Genomic DNA, 13,781 nt, shown 5'->3' on the forward strand with positions numbered 1-13,781 from the left:
ACACTGGAAGCACACACACACACACACACCTACACGATGTCCTCATACACTGGAAGCACACACACACACACACACCTACACGATGTCCTCATACACTGGAAGCACACACACACACACACACCTACACGATGTCCTCATACACTGGAAGCACACACACACACACACACACCTACACGATGTCCTCATACACTGGAAGCACACACACACACACACACACCTACACGATGTCCTCATACACTGGAAGCACACACACACACACACACCTACATGATGTCCTCATACACTGGAAGCACACACACACACACACACACCTACACGATGTCCTCATACACTGGAAGCACACACACACACACACACACCTACATGATGTCCTCATACACTGGAAGCACACACACACACACACACCTACACGATGTCCTCATACACTGGAAGCACACACACACACACACACCTACACGATGTCCTCATACACTGGAAGCACACACACACACACACGATGTCCTCATACACTGGAAGCACACACACACAATGTCGTCATACACTGGAAGCGCGCGCACGCACATTGTCGTCATACACTGGAAGCGCGCACACACACAGACTTATATGATGTCCTCATACACTGGAAGCACACACACCTACATGATGTCCTCATACACTGGATGCACATACACACACACCTACATGATGTCCTCATACACTGGAAGCACACACACCTACATGATGTCCTCATACACTGGACGCACACACACCTACATGATGTCATCATACACTGGAAGCACATACACACACACACCTACATGATGTCCTCATACACTGGAAGCACACACACACACACACACACACACATACACGATGTCCTCATACACTGGAAGCACACACACACACACACACACACACCTACACGATGTCCTCATACACTGGAAGCACACACACACACACACACACACACACACACACCTACACGATGTCCTCATACACTGGAAGCACACACACACACACACCTACACGATGTCCTCATACACTGGAAGCACACACACACACACACACACCTACACGATGTCCTCATACACTGGAAGCACACACACACACACACACACACACCTACACGATGTCCTCATACACTGGAAGCACACACACACACACACACACCTACACGATGTCCTCATACACTGGAAGCACACACAGACACACACACACACACCTACACGATGTCCTCATACACTGGAAGCACACACACACACACACACCTACACGATGTCCTCATACACTGGAAGCACACACACACAAACACACACACACACACACACACACACGATGTCCTCATACACTGGAAGCACACACACACACACACACACACACACACACCTACACGATGTCCTCATACACTGGAAGCACACACACACACACACCTACACCTACACGATGTCCTCATACACTGGAAGCACACACACACACACACACACACACACACACACACACACACACCTACACGATGTCCTCATACACTGGAAGCACACACACACACCTACACGATGTCCTCATACACTGGAAGCGCACACACACACACACACACCTACACGATGTCCTCATACACTGGAAGCACACACACACACACCTACACGATGTCCTCATACACTGGAAGCGCACACACACACACACACACACACACACACCTACACGATGTCCTCATACACTGGAAGCACACACACACACACACACACCTACACGATGTCCTCATACACTGGAAGCGCACACACACACCTACACGATGTACTCATACACTGGAAGCACACACACACACCCCTACACGATGTCCTCATACACTGGAAGTACACACACACACAAAGTACTCATACACTGGAAGCACACCTACACGATGTCCTCATACACTGGAAGTACACACACACACACACACACACACGATGTCCTCATACACTGGAAGCACACACACACACACACACACACCTACACGATGTCCTCATACACTGGAAGCACACACACACACACACACACACACACCTACAGGATGTCCTCATACACTGGAAGCACACACACACACACACCTACACGATGTCCTCATACACTGGAAGCACACACACACACCCCTACACGATGTCCTCATACACTGGAAGCACACACACACACACACACCTACACGATGTCCTCATACACTGGAAGCACACACACACACACACACACACACACACCTACACGATGTCCTCATACACTGGAAGCACACACACACACACACCTACACGATGTCCTCATACACTGGAAGCACACACACACACACACTCACACACCTACACGATGTCCTCATACACTGGAAGCACACACACGATGTCCTCATACACGGGAAGCACACACACACCCCCCCCCACACGATGTCCTCATACACTGGAAGCACACACACACACCCCCCCACACGATGTCCTCATACACTGGAAGCACACACACACACACACACACACACGATGTCCTCATACACTGGAAGCACACACACACAATGTCGTCATACACTGGAAGCGCGCGCACGCACATTGTCGTCATACACTGGAAGCGCACACACACACAGACTTACATGATGTCCTCATACACTGGAAGCACACACACCTACATGATGTCCTCATGCACTGGATGCACATACACACACACCTACATGATGTCCTCATACACTGGAAGCACACACACCTACATGATGTCATCATACACTGGAAGCACACACACCTACATGATGTCATCATACACTGGAAGCACATACACACACACACACACACACACACCTACACGATGTCCTCATACACTGGAAGCACACACACACACACACACACCTACATGATGTCCTCATACACTGGACGCACACACACCTACATGATGTCCTCATACTCTGGATGCACACACACCTAGATGATGTCCTCATACACTGGAAGCACACACACACACCCCTACACGATGTCCTCATACACTGGAAGTACACACACACACACACACACACGATGTCCTCATACACAGGAAGCACACACACACACACACACACCTACACGATGTACTCATACACTGGAAGCACACACACACACCCCTACATGATGTCCTCATACACTGGAAGCACACACACACACCTACACGATGTCCTCATACACTGGAAGCACACACACACACCTACACGATGTCCTCATACACTGGAAGCACACACACACACCTACACGATGTCCTCATACACTGGAAGCACACACACACACCTACACGATGTCCTCATACACTGGAAGCACACACACACACACCTACACGATGTCCTCATACACTGGAAGCACACACACACACACACACACACACCTACACGATGTCCTCATACACTGGAAGCACACACACACACACCTACACGATGTCCTCATACACTGGAAGCACACACACACACACACACACACACACACCTACACGATGTCCTCATACACTGGAAGCACACACACACACACACCTACACGATGTCCTCATACACTGGAAGCACACACACACACACACACACCTACACGATGTCCTCATACACTGGAAGCACACACACACACACACACACACCTACACGATGTCCTCATACACTGGAAGCACACACACACACACACACACCTACACGATGTCCTCATACACTGGAAGCACACACACACACACACACACACACACACACACACGATGTCCTCATACACTGGAAGCACACACACACACACCTACACGATGTCCTCATACACTGGAAGCACACACACACACACACACACCTACACGATGTCCTCATACACTGGAAGCACACACACACACACACACACACACACACACCTACACGATGTCCTCATACACTGGAAGCACACACACACACACACACACGATGTCCTCATACACTGGAAGCACACACACACACACACACACACACACACACACACACACACCTACACGATGTCCTCATACACTGGAAGCACACACACACACACCTACACGATGTCCTCATACACTGGAAGCACACACACACACACCTACACGATGTCCTCATACACTGGAAGCACACACACACACACACACACCTACACGATGTCCTCATACACTGGAAGCACACACACACCTACACGATGTCCTCATACACTGGAAGCACACTCACACACACACACACCTACACGATGTCCTCATACACTGGAAGCACACACACACACACACACACACCTACACGATGTCCTCATACACTGGAAGCACACACACACACACACACCTACACGATGTCCTCATACACTGGAAGCACACACACACACACACACACCTACACGATGTCCTCATACACTGGAAGCACACACACACACACCTACACGATGTCCTCATACACTGGAAGCACACACACACACACACACCTACACGATGTCCTCATACACTGGAAGCACACACACACACACACACCTACACGATGTCCTCATACACTGGAAGCACACACACACACACACACCTACACGATGTCCTCATACACTGGAAGCACACACACACACACACCTACACGATGTCCTCATACACTGGAAGCACACACACACACACACACACCTACACGATGTCCTCATACACTGGAAGCACACACACACACACACACACACACACACCTACACGATGTCCTCATACACTGGAAGCACACACACACACACCTACACGATGTCCTCATACACTGGAAGCACACACACACACACACACACACACACACCTACACGATGTCCTCATACACTGGAAGCACACACACACACACCTACACGATGTCCTCATACACTGGAAGCACACACACACACACACACACCTACACGATGTCCTCATACACTGGAAGCACACACACACACACACACACACCTACACGATGTCCTCATACACTGGAAGCACACACACACACACACACACCTACACGATGTCCTCATACACTGGAAGCACACACACACACACACACACACACACACACACACGATGTCCTCATACACTGGAAGCACACACACACACACCTACACGATGTCCTCATACACTGGAAGCACACACACACACACACACACCTACACGATGTCCTCATACACTGGAAGCACACACACACACACACACACACACACACACCTACACGATGTCCTCATACACTGGAAGCACACACACACACACACCCCCACACGATGTCCTCATACACTGGAAGCACACACACACACACACACACACACACACACACACACACACCTACACGATGTCCTCATACACTGGAAGCACACACACACACACCTACACGATGTCCTCATACACTGGAAGCACACACACACACACCTACACGATGTCCTCATACACTGGAAGCACACACACACACACACACACCTACACGATGTCCTCATACACTGGAAGCACACACACACACACACACACCTACACGATGTCCTCATACACTGGAAGCACACTCACACACACACACACCTACACGATGTCCTCATACACTGGAAGCACACACACACACACACACACACCTACACGATGTCCTCATACACTGGAAGCACACACACACACACACACCTACACGATGTCCTCATACACTGGAAGCACACACACACACACACACACCTACACGATGTCCTCATACACTGGAAGCACACACACACACACCTACACGATGTCCTCATACACTGGAAGCACACACACACACACACACCTACACGATGTCCTCATACACTGGAAGCACACACACACACACACACCTACACGATGTCCTCATACACTGGAAGCACACACACACACACACACCTACACGATGTCCTCATACACTGGAAGCACACACACACACACACCTACACGATGTCCTCATACACTGGAAGCACACACACACACACACACACCTACACGATGTCCTCATACACTGGAAGCACACACACACACACACACACACACACACCTACACGATGTCCTCATACACTGGAAGCACACACACACACACCTACACGATGTCCTCATACACTGGAAGCACACACACACACACCCCTACACGATGTCCTCATACACTGGAAGTACACACACACACACGATGTCCTCATACACTGGAAGTACACACACACACACGATGTCCTCATACACTGGAAGTACACACACACACACGATGTCCTCATACACTGGAAGTACACACACACACACGATGTCCTCATACACTGGAAGCACACCTACACGATGTCCTCATACACAGGAAGCACACCTACACGATGTCCTCATACACAGGAAGCACACACACACACACACACACCTACACGATGTCCTCATACACTGGAAGCGCACACACACACCTACACGATGTACTCATACACTGGAAGCACACACACACACACACCCCTACACGATGTCCTCATACACTGGAAGTACACACACACACACACACACACAGACACGATGTCCTCATACACTGGAAGTACACACACACACAAACACGATGTACTCATTCACTGGAAGCACACATACACGATGTCCTGTCCTCATACACTGGAAGTACACACACACACCTACACGATGTCCTCATACACTGGAAGCACACACACGATGTCCTCATACACGGGAAGCACACACACACACACGATGTCCTCATACACTGGAAGCACACACACACAATGTCGTCATACACTGGAAGCGCGAGCACGCACATTGTCGTCATACACTGGAAGCGCACACACACACAGACTTACATGATGTCCTCATACACTGGAAGCACACACACCTACATGATGTCCTCATGCACTGGATGCACATACACACACACCTACATGATGTCCTCATACACTGGAAGCACACACACCTACATGATGTCATCATACACTGGAAGCACATACACACACACACACACACCTACACGATGTCCTCATACACTGGAAGCACACACACACACACACACCTACACGATGTCCTCATACACTGGAAGCACACACACACACACACACACACACACCTACACGATGTCCTCATACACTGGAAGCACACACACACACACACACACACACCTACACGATGTCCTCATACACTGGAAGCACACACACACACACCTACACGATGTCCTCATACACTGGAAGCACACACACACACACACACACACAGACGATGTCCTCATACACTGGAAGCACACACACACACACACACACACACACACACCTACACGATGTCCTCATACACTGGAAGCACACACACACACACACCTACACGATGTCCTCATACACTGGAAGCACACACACACACACACCTACACGATGTCCTCATACACTGGAAGCACACACACACACACACACCTACACGATGTCCTCATACACTGGAAGCACACACACACACACACACCTACACGATGTCCTCATACACTGGAAGCACACACACACACACACACCTACACGATGTCCTCATACACTGGAAGCACACACACACACACACACACCTACACGATGTCCTCATACACTGGAAGCACACACACACACACACACACCTACACGTTGTCCTCATACACTGGAAGCACACACACACACACACACCTACATGATGTCCTCATACACTGGAAGCACACACACACACACACACACCTACACGATGTCCTCATACACTGGAAGCACACACACACACACACACCTACATGATGTCCTCATACACTGGAAGCACACACACACACACACACCTACACGATGTCCTCATACACTGGAAGCACACACACACACACACACCTACACAATGTCCTCATACACTGGAAGCACACACACACACACACGATGTCCTCAAACACTGGAAGCACACACACACAATGTCGTCATACACTGGAAGCGCGCGCACGCACATTGTCGTCATACACTGGAAGCGCACACACACACAGACTTATATGATGTCCTCATACACTGGAAGCACACACACCTACATGATGTCCTCATACACTGGATGCACATACACACACACCTACATGATGTCCTCATACACTGGAAGCACACACACCTACATGATGTCCTCATACACTGGACGCACACACACCTACATGATGTCATCATACACTGGAAGCACATACACACACACACCTACATGATGTCCTCATACACTGGAAGCACACACACACACACACACACATACACGATGTCCTCATACACTGGAAGCACACACACACACACACACACACACCTACACGATGTCCTCATACACTGGAAGCACACACACACACACACACACACACACACACCTACACGATGTCCTCATACACTGGAAGCACACACACACACACACCTACACGATGTCCTCATACACTGGAAGCACACACACACACACACACACACCTACACGATGTCCTCATACACTGGAAGCACACACACACACACACACACACCTACACGATGTCCTCATACACTGGAAGCACACACACACACACACACACCTACACGATGTCCTCATACACTGGAAGCACACACAGACACACACACACACACCTACACGATGTCCTCATACACTGGAAGCACACACACACACACACACCTACACGATGTCCTCATACACTGGAAGCACACACACACAAACACACACACACACACACACACACACACGATGTCCTCATACACTGGAAGCACACACACACACACACACACACACACACACACCTACACGATGTCCTCATACACTGGAAGCACACACACACACACACCTACACCTACACGATGTCCTCATACACTGGAAGCACACACACACACACACACACACACACACACACACACACACACCTACACGATGTCCTCATACACTGGAAGCACACACACACACCTACACGATGTCCTCATACACTGGAAGCGCACACACACACACACACACCTACACGATGTCCTCATACACTGGAAGCACACACACACACACCTACACGATGTCCTCATACACTGGAAGCGCACACACACACACACACACACACACACACCTACACGATGTCCTCATACACTGGAAGCACACACACACACACACACACCTACACGATGTCCTCATACACTGGAAGCGCACACACACACCTACACGATGTACTCATACACTGGAAGCACACACACACACCCCTACACGATGTCCTCATACACTGGAAGTACACACACACACAAAGTACTCATACACTGGAAGCACACCTACATGATGTCCTCATACACTGGAAGTACACACACACACACACACACACGATGTCCTCATACACTGGAAGCACACACACACACACACACACACCTACACGATGTCCTCATACACTGGAAGCACACACACACACACACACACACACACCTACAGGATGTCCTCATACACTGGAAGCACACACACACACACACCTACACGATGTCCTCATACACTGGAAGCACACACACACACCCCTACACGATGTCCTCATACACTGGAAGCACACACACACACACACACCTACACGATGTCCTCATACACTGGAAGCACACACACACACACACACACACACACACCTACACGATGTCCTCATACACTGGAAGCACACACACACACACACCTACACGATGTCCTCATACACTGGAAGCACACACACACACACACACTCACACACCTACACGATGTCCTCATACACTGGAAGCACACACACGATGTCCTCATACACGGGAAGCACACACACACAAACACCCACACGATGTCCTCATACACTGGAAGCACACACACGATGTCCTCATACACGGGAAGCACACACACACACCCCCCCACACGATGTCCTCATACACTGGAAGCACACACACACACCCCCCCACACGATGTCCTCATACACTGGAAGCACACACACACACACACACACACACGATGTCCTCATACACTGGAAGCACACACACACAATGTCGTCATACACTGGAAGCGCGCGCACGCACATTGTCGTCATACACTGGAAGCGCACACACACACAGACTTACATGATGTCCTCATACACTGGAAGCACACACACCTACATGATGTCCTCATGCACTGGATGCACATACACACACACCTACATGATGTCCTCATACACTGGAAGCACACACACCTACATGATGTCATCATACACTGGAAGCACACACACCTACATGATGTCATCATACACTGGAAGCACATACACACACACACACCTACACGATGTCCTCATACACTGGAAGCACACACACACACACACACACCTACATGATGTCCTCATACACTGGACGCACACACACCTACATGATGTCCTCATACTCTGGATGCACACACACCTAGATGATGTCCTCATACACTGGAAGCACACACACACACCCCTACACGATGTCCTCATACACTGGAAGTACACACACACACACACACACACACGATGTCCTCATACACAGGAAGCACACACACACACACACACACCTACACGATGTACTCATACACTGGAAGCACACACACACACCCCTACATGATGTCCTCATACACTGGAAGCACACACACACACCTACACGATGTCCTCATACACTGGAAGCACACACACACACCTACACGATGTCCTCATACACTGGAAGCACACACACACACACACACACCTACACGATGTCCTCATACACTGGAAGCACACACACACACACCTACACGATGTCCTCATACACTGGAAGCACACACACACACACACACACACCTACACGATGTCCTCATACACTGGAAGCACACACACACACACACACACACACACACACGATGTCCTCATACACTGGAAGCACACACACACACACCTACACGATGTCCTCATACACTGGAAGCACACACACACACACACACACACACACACACACACACACACACACACACACACACCTACACGATGTCCTCATACACTGGAAGCACACACACACACCTACACGATGTCCTCATACACTGGAAGCACACACACACACACACACACACACACACACACCCACCTACACGATGTCCTCATACACTGGAAGCACACACACACACACACACCTACACGATGTCCTCATACACTGGAAGCACACACACACACACCTACACGATGTCCTCATACACTGGAAGCACACACACACACACACACACACACACACACCTACACGATGTCCTCATACACTGGAAGCACACACACACCTACACGATGTCCTCATACACTGGAAGCACACACACACACACACACACCTACACGATGTCCTCATACACTGGAAGCACACACACACACACACACACACACACACACACACACACACCTACACGATGTCCTCATACACTGGAAGCACACACACACACACACACCCACACACCTACACGATGTCCTCATACACTGGAAGCACACACACACACACACACACACCTACACGATGTCCTCATACACTGGAAGCACACACACACACACACACCTACACGATGTCCTCATACACTGGAAGCACACACACACACACACACCTACACAATGTCCTCATACACTGGAAGCACACACACACACACACGATGTCCTCAAACACTGGAAGCACACACACACAATGTCGTCATACACTGGAAGCGCGCGCACGCACATTGTCGTCATACACTGGAAGCGCACACACACACAGACTTATATGATGTCCTCATACACTGGAAGCACACACACCTACATGATGTCCTCATACACTGGACGCACACACACCTACATGATGTCATCATACACTGGAAGCACATACACACACACACCTACATGATGTCCTCATACACTGGAAGCACACACACACACACACACACATACACGATGTCCTCATACACTGGAAGCACACACACACACACACACACACACCTACACGATGTCCTCATACACTGGAAGCACACACACACACACACACACACACACACACCTACACGATGTCCTCATACACTGGAAGCACACACACACACACACCTACACGATGTCCTCATACACTGGAAGCACACACACACACACACACACCTACACGATGTCCTCATACACTGGAAGCACACACACACACACACACACACCTACACGATGTCCTCATACACTGGAAGCACACACACACACACACACACACCTACACGATGTCCTCATACACTGGAAGCACACACAGACACACACACACACACCTACACGATGTCCTCATACACTGGAAGCACACACACACACACACACCTACACGATGTCCTCATACACTGGAAGCACACACACACAAACACACACACACACACACACACACACGATGTCCTCATACACTGGAAGCACACACACACACACACACACACACACACACCTACACGATGTCCTCATACACTGGAAGCACACACACACACACACCTACACCTACACGATGTCCTCATACACTGGAAGCACACACACACACACACACACACACACACACACACACACACACACCTACACGATGTCCTCATACACTGGAAGCACACACACACACCTACACGATGTCCTCATACACTGGAAGCGCACACACACACACACACACCTACACGATGTCCTCATACACTGGAAGCACACACACACACACCTACACGATGTCCTCATACACTGGAAGCGCACACACACACACACACACACACACACACCTACACGATGTCCTCATACACTGGAAGCACACACACACACACACACACCTACACGATGTCCTCATACACTGGAAGCGCACACACACACCTACACGATGTACTCATACACTGGAAGCACACACACACACCCCTACACGATGTCCTCATACACTGGAAGTACACACACACACAAAGTACTCATACACTGGAAGCACACCTACATGATGTCCTCATACACTGGAAGTACACACACACACACACACACACGATGTCCTCATACACTGGAAGCACACACACACACACACACACACCTACACGATGTCCTCATACACTGGAAGCACACACACACACACACACACACACACACCTACAGGATGTCCTCATACACTGGAAGCACACACACACACACACCTACACGATGTCCTCATACACTGGAAGCACACACACACACCCCTACACGATGTCCTCATACACTGGAAGCACACACACACACACACACCTACACGATGTCCTCATACACTGGAAGCACACACACACACACACACACACACACACCTACACGATGTCCTCATACACTGGAAGCACACACACACACACACCTACACGATGTCCTCATACACTGGAAGCACACACACACACACACTCACACACCTACACGATGTCCTCATACACTGGAAGCACACACACGATGTCCTCATACACGGGAAGCACACACACACAAACACCCACACGATGTCCTCATACACTGGAAGCACACACACGATGTCCTCATACACGGGAAGCACACACACACACCCCCCCACACGATGTCCTCATACACTGGAAGCACACACACACACCCCCCCACACGATGTCCTCATACACTGGAAGCACACACACACACACACACACACACGATGTCCTCATACACTGGAAGCACACACACACAATGTCGTCATACACTGGAAGCGCGCGCACGCACATTGTCGTCATACACTGGAAGCGCACACACACACAGACTTACATGATGTCCTCATACACTGGAAGCACACACACCTACATGATGTCCTCATGCACTGGATGCACATACACACACACCTACATGATGTCCTCATACACTGGAAGCACACACACCTACATGATGTCATCATACACTGGAAGCACACACACCTACATGATGTCATCATACACTGGAAGCACATACACACACACACACCTACACGATGTCCTCATACACTGGAAGCACACACACACACACACACACCTACATGATGTCC

The sequence above is a fragment of the Electrophorus electricus genome, chromosome 18, assembly GCF_041902795.1.
Source record: "Electrophorus electricus isolate QZ-2024a chromosome 18, ASM4190279v1, whole genome shotgun sequence".
Classification (NCBI taxonomy): Eukaryota; Metazoa; Chordata; class Actinopteri; order Gymnotiformes; family Gymnotidae; genus Electrophorus; species Electrophorus electricus.